General features: G+C 36.4%; 1 protein-coding gene across 1 annotated transcript in view; it reads left to right on the top strand.

The window, feature by feature from the left end:
• The window catches only part of SAMD5 (sterile alpha motif domain containing 5), a 357,304-nt gene that overhangs the window by 120,167 nt on the left and 221,268 nt on the right, over positions 1-15,869 (top strand). The window lies entirely within an intron of this gene.

Below are 15,869 nucleotides of genomic sequence, written 5' to 3'. Positions count from 1 at the left end.
ATTTAGATTGTCTCCGTATCTTGGCTTTTGTGAATAATGCCACAGTAAACATGAGAGTGCAGATACCTTTTCAAGATACTCATTCATTTTCTTTGGGTATGTACCCAGAAATGGAATTTCTGGATCTTATGGTAGTTGTTTTTTAAATTTTTTGAGGAATCTTCATACTGTTTTTCATAATGGCTCTACCAATTTACATTTCCACTAACAGTGCATAAGGGTTTCCTTTTCTTCACATCTTCATCAATAGTTGTTACTCTTATATTTTTAGTAATAGCCATTCTAACAGGTGTGAGGTGATATCTTACTGTGGTTTTGATCTGCATTTCCCTGATGGTTAGTGATGATGAGCACCTCTTCATATACTAGTTGACCATTTGTAAGCCTTCCATGGAAAAATGTTCAGGTCCTTTGCCCATTTTTAAAATCAGGTTATTTGGTGTTTTTTGTTATTGAGTTATATGAGTTTCTTATATATTTTTTAACATTAACCCCTTATTAGATTATGGTTTGCAAATATTTTTTTTCCATTCCATAGGTCTCCTTTTCATTTTGTTGATTGTTGCCTTTGCTGTGCAGAAGCTTTTTAGTTTGACGTATTCCCATTTGTTTACCATTGGTTTTGTCACCTGTGCTTTTGATATTGTATCCAAAAAAAATCATTGCTAAAAAACAAGGTCAAGGAGCCTTTTTTCTTTGTTTTCTTCTAGGAGTTTTATAGTTTCAGGTCTTACATTTAAGTCTTAAATCCATTTCAAGTTGATTTCGTACAAAGATTGTTATACTGGGGAATGACTTTATTATTCGAGTCTTAAGTTGATTACTCTGACCACAATATGGAGAGAACAGATTGAGGAGATCACTCATTATGGGGTTGATAATAGAGGCAGGGAGACCTTTAAGAAACTAATTAGAGTAATCCAAGAGAGGAGATAGTGCCTTAAAACAGGGTGGTGGTGTGCAATTGACATTAAGCGATGCAAGAAACATTTAAGAAGTAGAATAAGCCAGAAATGGTGGTTGAGTATATGCAGGAAGTGAGAGAGAGAGGATAATCAATGATGAGGTTGAGATTTCTGGTTTTGCTAATTGTGCAGATGGTAAACCATTCATAAAGATTCAGCCTTTGAAAGAACTTGGCTTCGAGGTGGGTGGCAGATAAATTGATCTGATTTGGATGAGTTAAGCCTGAGTATGAAGTGCCAGTGGGACATTCGAGTGGGAATTTCCAGAAGTCAGTTGGTGATATCAATCTGATGCTCTGAAGAACAATCTGGGCTAGACAAATAGATTGTGTGTAGATGATGATGGAAAGTATGGAAGAGGATGAGTTGGCCAGGGTAGGATTACGTATTGAGAAGAAGCATAATTGCTCTCAAAGTATTAGTTTCAGACATTGTGAGTTGCTGAAGGCACCCTCCTCAGGGCTTCTGGTGCCCCAGCAGGAGGTCACTCTGAGCAGATGGAATATCGCTGCCATCAAATGGAATTCATATCGCAAGAGAAAATTTAGGCAACTAAAATCAGTGCTCCCTGAATAACCCACATCCTTTTCTGAAAATGTATCCTTTGAGCTTATCTCAAAGATAATACCTCTGCACTTTAGGTATCAGAGTATTCATGTTTACTCAAATCCAGGGTTCTGTAGGAGCTCTTCCAGAGACTAAGTAAATCAGTCAAGGTTAAGTGATATAATTTGAACATAGGTCTCTGGAACTTGGTTTCACCACACCACTGGCTGGTTAGCTAAATCCTGGGTAGTGGGATGACTTCCTTCTCTGAGGCTACCTACCTGATTTAGAGAAGCAGATTGTGGAGTGTTTCAGTACATATCTCAACCCACTGCCAAAAAAAGATCAAAGCCTCTGACTGACCAAAATATATCTACCCTCCATCACCATCTTTCTTTCAGTTGATGTACAAGACCTCATAACCATTCTTTTGTTAGAAATATTCAACTCTGGAAGAGACGTAAGCAATAATCTCAACTTTGGATCCACAAAGTTGGAGGTGATTTGCCTTACATATCTCTATTCAGGCAGGAAAAATGTGTGTGCTGTTCTCTTTTTGATGCATCTGCAAGTCAACAAGAAAATAGAGAAAGTAACAAACTAATTGGTCTGGAACTTTATTTGTAATTGTAATTCAATAAAAAATTTACTATTATATATTTAAGTATTGGTTAAAAGTTTCTGACCATCGATGCTTCATTGTATACATTTAATCTCTATAAAAACTTGGTAGGAAACATGATTACTTTTCTTCCATACTAGCATTCCATTAAGTGTTAGCTGTTTGAACTGATAAAACCATTGCCCTGCAAAGTAGAATTGATTGTGGAAGCACATTCACACAAGAGGATGTTTTAAAGATTACCTCTGTTGGATTCTGATTAGCAATGTTTATGTTCCATTTAATGTTTTCCATATGTTTTACTAGTTGAAAGTTTGGTCTGTGCATTTATTCTCATCACCAGCTGTGGAAATCGAGACCCTGTGCAACAGCTTCAGACCGAATGTCTGGACATCGTGGCATCCTGACCTCCAGCACTGTTTATTTTAGTTTAGTTTCATTTTTCATGGAATAAGAGTTTGAGTGACATATTTGTGAATACAATCACAAACTTTAAATGTTCTTTATCTTTATGAAGGGCCCATTTTGTCACATGTCTAGTTGGCTTATGTGAAGAATCTTGGCATTTTCAATAGCTCTTAAAGGCAAAGCTGAATTTTCTAGAAGAGTCATATGAAATGAATTATACTGTGACGTTCTCAAAGTAGCTTTATTATTTTGTAAAAGTGATGTGAGGTCAATGAATAAGAGGGAAATAAGTTAATAAAAGTACAAAAAGGAGAAAAAAGTCACCTGAAATTTTACCACCTGACAAGAACATAGTTCAGTGATGATTTTTCCCAGATATCTCTCTACAAATGTATTGCCATGTCTTTTAAATGACCTTGATTATTAATAAAGCTAGAAGTATATCTTGAATATTAACTCATAGACAGTGACCATGTAATTTACTGTCCATACCTAGACGCTTGGGAGTGAAGGAGAGGATTGTCGATAATGAGGCTGAGACAACAGGTATGTACCTGGCCTGTCTCAGGCATCTCGACCTAGGATTACTCTCCTTATAGACCCTTTCCTGTGTACATATTTGTTCCTTTATTACACATTTATCGAACATTTATTATATGCCAGGCATTAATCAATAAAGTAAATAAAATACAGAATTTCCCCTATGGGCTCACAGTCCAACAGCCGTTAAAATGCCATTTAGTAGAGACTGTGGTGGTGGGATGCCTGTCATACTATGGCAAGACATGTGGACAGTTAATAAAGGCTGGGGCTGAACAGTAGAAAGGCTAAAGTGAGTTTCAAAGGATTAGTGGAGGTAGCCTGGCAAAGAAGGGAGCAGGGGACATTTCTACTAAGAAAGGATGATGTATGCAAAAGCTAGAGGGAAGTTATGGGATATTAGGAAGCTGTAGAAGGCTCAGTATGATGAGAAATTTTGGTGGAAAGAAGGGGAGTGGCTGAAGATGAGGCTGGCCGTGAAGGCGGAGACCACCTGTGAACCACATATGATGCTAGAGAGATCAGGTTTTATCCTTCTGGCATTGATATATTTTTAAGCAAGTAGGTCATTTGACTGGCATTTTATAATGCTGGATTAAGATGCTATTCATGGGAAATATTGCGATATATCTGATGAAACAAAAGAGGTTGAATCAACAGTGTTTGGGGCAAAGGAGAGGAGAGCGTCATGGAGCCAGACCTGGGCAGCAGGCTGGATGGTGGAAATATTCACTGAGACACAGAAGATTGAAGGAGAAGCTGGTTAGGAAGACAAAGAAGAGGGCGATGGATGTGTTCAGTTTGAGGCTCCAGTAGGACATCCAGGTAGAGACGTTTGTCTGTGTGATTTTGGCTGGAACTCAGTATAAAGATCTAGGCTGGGGAGAGAAATTGAGGAATTGGTAGTTTAGAGAGGCAGTATTTGAAGCCATGGGAATTTGAGGCCAGTTTGATTTTTATTACTTATCATGAATTTCTATTAACTCTGGTTCAAGGTTATTGAATTTGTAATAGAGTAGAATAAATGGTAGCTAAAATGATGACATTTTGAAATTCATTCATCCCCACCCATTTTTATGAAAGAAACACTTGTCTGGGAGATATAAAATACCACCATTCAGAATTTATTGTACAAAGGCATTGGCAAAGAGATTTTTAGCTAAAAATCAAATTTAGAAAAGTCACTGTTATTTCTGTTTCATAATAAGGAGACATAATTAAAGCTCTCTGGTTAAAAATAGTAAATGATTACAGTTCGGCCTGCATTGTGGAGACAGGGAATCTTTGGTTCGTTGAAATCCACAAACAGTCCTGACATATTGTAGTCATACACAACTTTCTCCTTTGCTAATCTTTAACATATGATTTAACGTATGATTCCCCCTCATATGTTAAAGATTTTACATAAAGAACAATATCAAACAGGAGGGAAAGTAATCAAAGGAAAAGGGAGCAATGAGTGATGGTAGAGATTCTTTATTTAACGATGTCATATTTTAGATAAGGAAGCTGAAGACCAGAGCATTCTGGTGCCTTCCCCAAGGCTTCCCACGGTTGAACTGGAACAAAGAGTTGCAGCTCAGTCCTTCCCATCTGATGTCCCCCCAGCCTAGGACCCTGTGGAAACGATCAATGCATTCGTTATTCAATAAATACAATTTTAATTTAATTAAAAATTTTTTTCTATTTAGAAAACCCATTGCTGTCTCAAAATGCTGATAAAGACAAGTGTGTAGTAACTACATCTTAATTGGCCAGCATATAGGGACAGAAAATGAAAAGGGGAAAAAGGAGCATTTTTTAAGCAGTATCTTTGCATTTTCCTTCTTAATTGCAAATAATACAAAGTGTGTTATCTCTCTTGTTACATGTCCTTTAATTGCACTAAAAGCCATTCAGTTTCAACACAAGTTCAAATATCGCCTCCGGTATAACAAGGAAGTTTCTTGTGTTTTATGTTTTTTTGTAAAGTGGTTTTTGAAACCATATTACAAACATTTTATAATCATTGCCATTCTCCTCCCAACCTAGCAAAAACATATAAAAGGAAACTGAAGCAGAGATTCTGATGTCTTGTGTCATCTTCTCTCATTAATTTTCTGAAATGCTTTTGAACAAAAACTGAGTGAGGGGTCTAGATGCTGCCGACACCTGGTTCAGTAGTAGAGAAGGCAGGGACTGTCCGGCCCTGTGGCCTCCTGTGGCCTCTCAGTTCCCTGACCCTAATTCACTTCCTCCTTATTATGTGTGTGTTTGGCCAGATGGTTTTTATGGCTTCTTGCAACTCTAATAGTCTATAATCTTACAGTCAAGACACACCTCTTCATTTCCCCACAATTTTTGACTCCTCATGCATTTTTCTTATCCTATCTAATGTACTGCTGAATCCTGTCACTTTATTTGGTAAAAATTAATTTGCTATTTATTATTTATTTACTCGGTGCAGCCACTGTCTTAGATGCCCATTTTTTTTTGCCTGTCATCTCTTACATTTATTAACACTGCCTTCCCTGAGAAACAAGAACACCTAACAGCAGTGACTTCCATGTGCTTATCTCCGAGAGATGAAGCAAACCTTCCTAGTGCACAAATGACATTGCCCATACTTAAATATAGACTCCACCATATTCCTTCTTGAAAAGTATAAACATACATTCTGAGTAGTCTAAGATGGTAATGTTTTATTATGTTGATTTAGCATTAGAGAAGCAAGTTGAACGAATTATGACAGGTTTAAAATCCACATATTTCCTAGAAATGTATCAAAGTTTGATCTAAATAGGAAGTAAAATAGGATTAGAAATAAATAATCTCAGATATAGTTAATTAGCTTGTTCTATACTCAAAAATCCAAGTAAGAACACGATTTGAGGCTTGGTTGCATTGTTATTTTAAATTCCGTTATCATTTGGTTATTTAATTTATAAAATGACAGCCAAAGACATTTAGGGCAGTGGAGGTGTATGTCTCCACTGTACATATCACAAATATACAGTGGGTTCATGTGAAGACTTCGCACATCCATATGCATGTTATCCATTGCTCCATCGAGCAGTCCTCTTAATTATGCTTTATATATGCTTTGTGCAGCCAGGCATTGATCTTTTGAGTACCGTTGTCTGGTTCAAAGACTTGCAATTAGGCAGAAGGATCTGGCAAAATGGATTCTTTGGAATTATTCAAAATGCTCTGCGTGTATGAAATTGTTCATCTAGAGTTATTTATCTGGAAAAAGGCACTTTTAAATATGCAAGGAGCCTATTTTAAAATTTCTATTTCCATTATTTACTGATATTTCATGCATTTCCTGGACATTTGCAAATTGCAGGGCTTCTTTTCTGTTTTGATATGAAACTGCTTTGTGCTTTCCTGTGGGCCTGTTAATTGGTGAGCTCTTTCTCCATGAGATCAAGAATCCTGGGCTTCTTTATTAACCCATTGTGAGCTCTGAGATATTTTCATGAGTGTGGAAAAGAGGAGTTGCATTTGATACTCCACGCCCTTCCTATTCTCTTGCAGCACTGGTCACAGCCTGGGAGATGCAGTCGAGAATGACAAGAAGAATTTAATAAACCATTTAGAATAGAGGATATTGAGGATTCTGTAATGAGACCTTTTGTCTTTTTCCCCTTTTTTGTTAGGATCTGTGGTTCCTTTTACTTTGGGGGCCTTCTGCAGGATGAAACAGTCCTATTAGAGATTTTAAAATAAATCATTGAATTTTGCGTTGTATTTCTAAAAACCATGAAAAGGACGATTTTTATTTTTCTGGAAGGCATTGTCCTGGTCCGTAGGTGGTGACGTGAAAATTCTTTGAATTTTCTCCCTTCAAAATGGAGAAACCAGTAGATTCCTTGTTCCTCTTTCACACACATAAATACACATCATCACATGCCTTTCTATAAATGTATGAATTTACTCTCTAAGTAGTGTGAGAAATTATCTCTGCACAAAGAGCTCCCTCAGGGATTTACAAGGCTGGAACTGGGGGAGAGAGGAGAGGAAAACCCTGCACAGTTTCAATGACTCTTAAGGATTTAAATCCTCTATTGCTACATGCCTTTTTTTTTTTTTTTTTTGACCAAAACGACACCCCTTTCTACAACACTGCTACTGCTCTGTTTAGCATTTTCGGAGTGTGTTTTTTCTTCCTTCTGATTAGACTGTGCTTTCTGCTCCTGTTCCTGTTCTAATATAAATGCCTCCGAGTAAACAGTAAGCTCCAGCATGCAGGAGAGATTTTTTTTTCTCCATGACTCTTAAGAGCTTATACATCAGAATGATTTTTTCTTGGTATGATTGGTTTGACTATATATATATATATTTTTTTTTTAAAAAAAAGGTAAGAGGCAGAGAGAGAGAGGAGAAAGACCTAAAACAATGTCCAAAAGTGGACAGGAGACCCAAAACACCTTCCCAACATTTCAGAAATGTGCTTATTGTCAATTTGCATTCATCTTCCCACCTGAGCCAGGAGGATCTTCTGGGTTAGCCTAGGGATCATATCTGGGGTCCTTTAGATTGACAGGAATGACAAGCCCAAGTGATCAGGACCATGAGTGCCTACTCATCACATACCCGTTAAGTCATCATTATAATGGGCACCCAGCAATTTTGCTTTCAGAAGCTCAGCTTCATTTTCACTCCTTCCCTCTGTCTTTTACTTACCCTTCCTAAAAGGTGCCCTTTAATGTTTCATCTCTTGTGTAAATGGCCTGTGAAAAAAGAATACAAATAAATGTATTGTGTGTCAAATAGGCTTGTTTGGTTACACACATTTTCAGTTGGCCGAGGTATTTGCTAAGTAAAGAAGGCATTCTGATGTGTCCAGAAATAGACTTAATACGTAAGTGTGAAAAGAACACTTGACTAGCTGTTAGCAACCTGCGTGATACGAGTGATTTTGTACTAACTAGCTATGTGACTAGGCAAGTCGCTTCATCTGCTTGGCCTCATTTTTGTCATATCTGTGTCTCTTTCAAACTTAAAAATTCAATTATTTTTAATGATATAAATTATCTAAAGCAATAATTAAACATATATGCCCACTTCGTTCTACTTCTAAGATCTTTAAACTTCTCAAAACTTGATTACTGAATGGACAGATAAACAAATCTCTATACAAAGAAATTGAGAGTGACTATCTTAATCAGAATTTGTGTAACAAAATCAGCTCTTGTCATACATAATTATAGCTGCTACAACAAATGCAAAAGATCATTTATGTAATTTATTAATTGCAATATCTGCTCGATTCTCTAGAGTTGTCATGTCAGATAAACAAAAGAGGTTGCAAATTCTCCACATCTTACATCCAATTTATTACTTTTATTGTTCTTTTTCTAGTACAAAGCTGTGCCATTGATCAAAAAAGTGTTAATTATAGAGTACAACAAATGTGACATTTAATATCATGTAAATGCAAAACTCTTACCAGTTTTCAGAAAAAGATGACTTCAGGCCAAAAGAGCATTAAATAAGAAAAAGAAAAACACTTTATAATAATCGAAGACATATTCTACAATGAAGTTGTAACAATTATGAATATCTATGCACCAAATAACACAGCTTGCACCTATATAGAACAAACCAAGGGAATAGAATTCAAACTCTAGAGAATAATCCAATTATATGTAGAAATTCAGTATAAACTAAAAGTATTAGCTTAAAACAGACATAGAGGTTTTTTGTTTGTTTGTTTTTGTTTTTTTAAATAATTCATGCTGTCGGGACAATGAATAGTCATTTTGAAAAGTGTAAAATTAAATTCATTCCTTATACTACACACACACACAAAAATGAACTCTAAATATACTAGAGGTCTAAAGTAAAAAAAAAATTGTACACATACTAGGAGAAAACAACTGAATCCCTCTAAAACCTGGGTATAGAGAAAGGCTTTTGACTGATTATTGAAAATTCTAATACAACAAAACAGAAGATAAATTTAACTACATAAAAAATAAAAAACTTTTCTATGTCAGAAGCAAACAGGAAAAAAAAAAGCACTGGGACACACCCTAAGCAAAGAAGTTAAACGAATGACCAACTGTAAGAAAATATTTTTAACATCTATCTTAAAGGCTATTACCCCTAATTAGTAACCATCTCTTAGAAATTAAAGGAAAATGAATAAAAATCCTATAAAAAAAGTGTGCAAATGACGTGAAGGAACAATTTACAAAAAGAATATGAAAAGATATTCAAATTCCCTCATAATAGAAATGCAAATTTAAATAACACTGAAAATATTTCTCATTCATGAGATTGGCAAACTTAAAAGCTTTATGATACATTCTTTTGGCAAGGCCGTATGGAATTAGGCACTCTAGTACATTGCTGATGGAAAGAGAAAATATCTCACAAAACTGTGCATTTGCTTTTTGACTCAGCAGTTCCCCTTCTAAGAATTTACCCTGAAGATAAACCTCCAACAACACAAAAATATATATGCATAAGTTTGTTCATTGAAGCATTTGTTATAAGTGCAAAATATCTGAAACTACTTAAATGTCCAAGAATAGAGACTTGTTACATAAACTATAGTATATACACACACTGTAGTATTATGCAGCTATAAAAAGATTAGGAAGACTTCTATAATGGAGTGATTTCCAGGATATTACTTAAACGAAAAAAGACTTTGTACAGAAAAGCATATTAGTATGCGTCCTTTTATGTATCAAAGAAGGAAAAATTAGCATACATATGTCTGCTTATCTTTACTAAAAGATACACAGGAAGAATAAACCTGACAACAATAAAGTTGTTCACCTATGAGGGGTGAGTAGAGACAAGGGTGGAAAGGATACGATACTTCCCTGAGTCTATCTTTTTATATTGTTTTTAACTTTGAAAGCATGTTAGGATCCAAAACGTAAAATTAAATCAAAAATTAGAAGGAAAATGAAACAAGCGAACTGTATTTCATAATTAATATTTTAATCCCACTGGAGGGAGAAGGAAGGAAGGGAGGAAAGATAAAAGGAAGTAGCGAAGGATGGACTTGTGTATCTAACGAACACAGAATTTGACCAGTCTTGGGAAGGGAGGAGTGGCAGTTACAAAGAGATCCTCAGCTCGATGTAGTAAGTTTGTTTATAGAATAGGGAAAACAACTATCAAGCTATTTTAGATATAGGAGTGAGCAAATAAGGCAATGTGTCAGTTGGAATCTCACTTGGAACAGACACACAAATATGGAATAGGAAAAGAGAAGAAAGAACCCCCATGCGGATACACAAGAAATGGAGGTATCTGGGTGAAGTACTCATAATTTATAAAATATGCATATTTTGTATAGATGCATGTATGTACGTAATTGTATTTATGTAGGTATGTAAGTGCATGTGTATGTTTACATCTGCATATATTTCTGAGCTGTTGGCTGAACATGGCAAAAAGAAACACATCTCAATGGTAATGACCCTATCTACCTCTATCTCTGTCTCTAATACTGTTCCCCACTAAAGGGAATCAAAGATTCATGAAGAAATGACTGATTGCAGGACAGGAGTAGGATCAGTAAAAGGGCCTGAATCTTGTTATATCACAAAGGAAAGAGGTTCTAAAAAAAAAATCATGGGAGAATGTTGCAAAGATACGGAAACCAGCATGAAGATGCTTCTACTGGCCAAATCTTAGACAATTTGAGCATCAAAATAATTAAGTGCAGTAATGAATTATAAACCATTAAAGATCATAGGAATTCATGAGTTCATGCCAGTAACTAAAAAGTAAAAGCAACAATAGGGGAGAAGGGAGTATCCTGAGGGCTGACTGGTGAACAGGTCAGACTGGAGGGCGGGCAGGAGCAGGAAAAGTCATGCTGAAGATTGGATCAGGCAAAAATCATCAATTGATGCTAAATCTAGGCAGAAATTTTGATGAGGAGGAGAATATGTGGATCATCTTACTGTCTTCCCACATACTAATTTGTGGTGAGGGAGAAAATCTATAGTAATTTTATACTCCAGAATTTGAGCAGCATCTTGACCAGATAATCAAAATGAATCACCAGTGAGACATTGTGTACCATCAACTGTGATACTGAGAAGGATATATCACCTATGCAATATTCTGACCTACATGGTACCTGACTATAATCACAAATATCAGACAAACTGGAAATGAAGAATAGTCCATTAGAATAATAAGAGTGTAGGGAGCTGTATTCTTCAAAAATGTCAGTTCTGTAAAAGTAATCGTTTTTATAATAAGACTGTGTAAACATTCCAAATTAAAGACTGTAGAGACATGATAGATATAGGAAATACCAGACCCTAGTCTAGATCCTGTACTGGAGAGTGGGAAAATAGGCTAAAAGACATATTTGAGACAACCAGTAAATCTTGGACTAATTGTAGATTAGACAAAAGTGTTAATATAAAATTTCCTGACATTGGTAACTGTACTGTGGCTATGAAAGTGAATGTCCTTATTCTTGGATGATGAAGAGCTTGATGTACATAATTATTTTAGGAATCAAGGGGATGTAACCCACCTTCAAATGGTTCAAGGAAAAATGAGAAAGAAAATAATAAAGCAAATAAGGTAAATCGTTAAAAATAAGTGAATCTGATTAAAAGATAGGCATTCTTTGTTCTCTATTTATTTTTGCATTTTTTAAGTTTGAAATTACTTCCAAATTAAATGTCTTTAAACATGGGAAAAAATAGATTTCTCACACACACCCAAGGTGGGCTTCCACAATTTTTAACAGATGGCCCTTGTTACTTTGTTCAAAGGCATCATATAAACCTTTTGGACCAGTCCTGTGGCCTCTGGGATCAGTCCAGGGCTCTCTTCAGAAGGCTTCCCAGGGCCCCAGCCTAGCCCAGTAGTGCTGGGGCACATTAAATCTGTCTCACTATCATTGTGTTCCAATAGACGTTAATAAGATAGTTTGAGGATCGGTATCATTTCATAGCTCTCTTTATGCGCTGTAGAGGAACGATTCTACTTAAAGCCACCAAAACTAGTAGTGCCCAAGATGCAAAGACCACAAAGGTGAAATTGTCTCATCTGAATCTCCTGCAAAATGATGATTGATTTAGCAACTGGGATAATGGGTACTGTTCATCTCAAAATGTGCAAAACCTTAGTGAGAAAATGAAAACAGTGATTATTAAAAGACTTAGCACAGTTTTCTGTCCACCTATGCGCTTAAAAATAATTTACTAATTGAGATGGTATGAGAGGCGTTAAAGAAATGAAAAGGCCAGATTGTCATCTCCTACTGAGATAACATTTTTTTTTTCTCTCCATTTTCAAACGAGAACGTGGGTAGAAGAGAACATTCATTGAGTACATGGAATGAAGATCAGAATTGGGGTGAATGTGAATGAGGATCATGGTTGTTTCAAAAGGGTTGATCTCAGTCATCCTTGGATATGTAATAATATTAGTAATGCTAACATTTATTGAGTATTCTGGGGGACACATGCTAAACTCTTGTGTGGATCAGTAATTTGACAACTGTGTGTTTTAGAGGTGAAGAAACAGGCACAAAGATATAATTTACTCAGTTAATGAGTGGGAATTACTCCAGAGCCTGCATGGCTAAAACTGATTGACTTTGAGATTAAGGAAGGGCATTTAATACAGAATAAAAGAATAATTTTAGAGGATACCTTCTCAAAGGCAAACTTTCATATAGAAAATATTTAGAACAGTGCATTTCTAACAGCTTTAAAATTGGCAGGTAACAGTTGGTAGGCTGTGAGTTATTAATAGATTAATAGGTGTTCTGTGGGGAGGTAGGTTCCTAATCAAATAAGATTGGGAAACAGGGCATGTTCTCAGAACATTTAAAATAACTTTTACATTGTTGTTTCTGGGAAGTCGTGGATTTTTTCCCCATCTCTGGTTCTATACTGTAGATTGTTTTGCTGTCAGCAAAACTTATCAGTAATGACCCAGGAGATATCCCAAAAGATCTTGTAATCAGGAGAAGAAAAGAGAACAAATGTGAAAATGTTTATATTTGTATTTTTGCACACCGATCTCAGCCTTCTAAACTAGCTCAACATCCTGCTCACCTGGTGGTATGAATGGTGGAAAGGTGGTTCTGAGAAAGGTAAAGGATTCTTAGGGGTAAATGGGGAAAAAAGCAAGTGTAACTTTCCCCATGGTTCACTCAAAGTGTCAAGTAACGAATGTATTCCATTTAGGAAATTCTGTTAAATTGCTTTCATTGGACAACAATGAAAGAAGGAGGATCTAGAGTATAAGTAATAAGCAATACTGAATAATTCTTTGGAAATATCTAGCAATAAAATACACGTTTATAGCGCTAAGTGTGTTTCTCATCCTTCTCCCCCACCCCCAGTGTTAGATTTTTATAACTTGTAGTGGTTGAAAATAGAAGTAGGAAAAGCTTCAGTAAATCTCCTGTAAGTCACCACTCTGTATGGCCATGGACAGAAAGCAGCTCTGTGGGGGCAGGTGGGACATGGCCACAACGTCCTAACAGGCCATTTCCGTCTTTTCCCTATGATTGTCCTCAATCACTTGGCAATCACGATGCTATTAGGAGCACCCTGACCGAAGACACTCACACTGTTAATGGCCTAGATTTGCCATTAACAACTTTGACAGGAAGCTTTGAGGTTGCTGTGGAGCTGATGGGTCTTGAGAGCCTTGAATTAGAAGCCTGCGTGTCTTTATGACAGGCTGAAACGGCCCAGCTCCTCCTGCAGAAGGATGCTTAGGCAAGAATCAGAACTGTACATGTGTGAACATCTAAATCATTCTATCTTCTATATTTCCTTTCATATTCTACAATTTATTACATGTGAGTACAGTGAACCATGGTTGTCTGTAACCATGGTAGTGGTTTGTACTAACACTGAATTTTAGTGTGCCCTGGGAAATATGATTTATAGTGACTTACAGAACTCCTCCCTTTTCCAGACCTTTGCCCTCTGGCCACCCTACATGCCACCATGCAAAGCCAGTGTGGGGTGAAACAGACATTTCTAAGGTTTAATACTCCATCTTGGCCCTTTAGATTTCATGATCTGGTAGGAATTGGGAGAAAAGGTATAGGTTTCTGTGGGACAGTGTTTCAAGACTGATCTCCCAAGATTCATTTGGATCACCCTTCCTGTCTGCCAAGATAGCCAATGACTTGTCCCTAATATATGGAGTCGGGAGGGTATAAATCTCCAGATGGGCAACCAGTGCTCAGGTCCTGGATGGCAATAGGCAGTTACATGTGTGTGTTCCTTTTATGAGCAAAATTGCCAATGTTTTTTTTTCTTTTCATAGAAAAAGAACAAAATTGAAAAAAAAAAGAATCTTGATGATTCTAAGTAAATGTCACCCTTAAAGGGCACTTACATTTAAGACCTCAACCTCAGACTTTTTATTGAAGAATATAATTGGAGAACATAAAATAAAAAAAAATAGAAGTGTTGTTTTTCACCTAGAATAAATACATAATTTTGGGGGGGAAACCCACCTAATATCATTATAGATTAAAATTAGAAGTCATATAGTGATGGAAGACAGTATCTTTAAACATTTTTTAAGGCAGATGTGTCTCTGAAAGTTCTCAGAAACATCTGAGGAGCGTGGGAGTACCTTGGAAGAAATTGTTAGCTATCAAATTATCAATCACTCTTAAAAGCTTTCATGCAAGAAACTGACTTGCTGGAAGGAAAAATGCTAAGATTAAGCAGGGCGTCCTCATTCATTGGAAGGTCTTTGCTCTGTTTTTTGTTTGTTTGTTTTTGTTGTTTTTGTTGTAGCTAAGATTGCTTGCCACCAGTTTGAGTTCATGCTTTCTCTATTTCCACTCCCATTTTTGTAGATTGGTGAATGATCTTCTTCCACTCATTGCCTCCCCCTTTTTTATGTCTCACATCTTCACAAAATAAGAAGAAAAATCACCAAGGGCAGATGACCCATATAATACTCTGAAGGGAGAAGAGAGGACTAGCGTGAGTAGCCATGCTTACTGGCAAGCAATGTTTCTTGTAATGATATGCATTAAGTGAAAGATGAAAGAAGTATAGTATTTTATGGACTTATTCACCTTTCTCAATTAAACAGCTCCAGTTTATCCCATTTGTAATTTATCAAACTTTAGGAATAGAAAACAAATGAGGTTACAGCTAACTCCTTTCAGAGATGGATGCTCCAGGCAAGGCTTTGAGACACTCTGGTCCACTAGCAATTAAGGACCTCATTCTAAATTCGTAAACTGACTCTCTGGATTATTTTTAAAACGGAAATGAGTGAAGATACAAAAATGTTAGAAACAGGGGAAATGGCTAATTTCATTTTGATATGTAAGAAAATTATTCGAATTAGTGAAGGATTTAAAAGTTAAATATGCAACCAGGGAACCCGGTCACTGAATTGCGCAGTAAATTGTATAATAAATGACATCCCTCTTGGAATATCGATCTCTCTTACCTTGTCAATGAATAAACGTCAGTGTATCAGGACCCCTTGCTCTAGGTTCCCTAGCGTGGATGAGAATGTCCAGGGTACAAAGTCTTGACTTAAATATCACTGAGAGAGTATTTACAGTTTGGACTCATTCTGTTGTCTTCGATCGTCCTAGAACAATAATTCCAGAGAACTCTCCCCTTTTGCTACTTCACTCTTTTGCATACATCTAATCATTTCAGTCTGCTGTCAGGTCTTTTCTAAACTGTGTGCATAATTGGGTACATGTACTACAACAAAAAGATCCACTTTGACACCTGCCATTTCAGAAAACAAGTGCAAGTAAAGGAACAAGGATGTTATAATAGATGTATTTATTTTGACGTGTG

This window comes from Pteropus medius, unplaced genomic scaffold (genome assembly GCF_902729225.1).
Source record: "Pteropus medius unplaced genomic scaffold, Ma_sr-lr_union100, whole genome shotgun sequence".
Lineage (NCBI taxonomy): Eukaryota > Metazoa > Chordata > Mammalia > Chiroptera > Pteropodidae > Pteropus > Pteropus medius.
The sequence above is the reverse complement of the archived record's forward strand: the minus strand, read 5'-3'. Positions and strand labels throughout refer to the sequence as shown.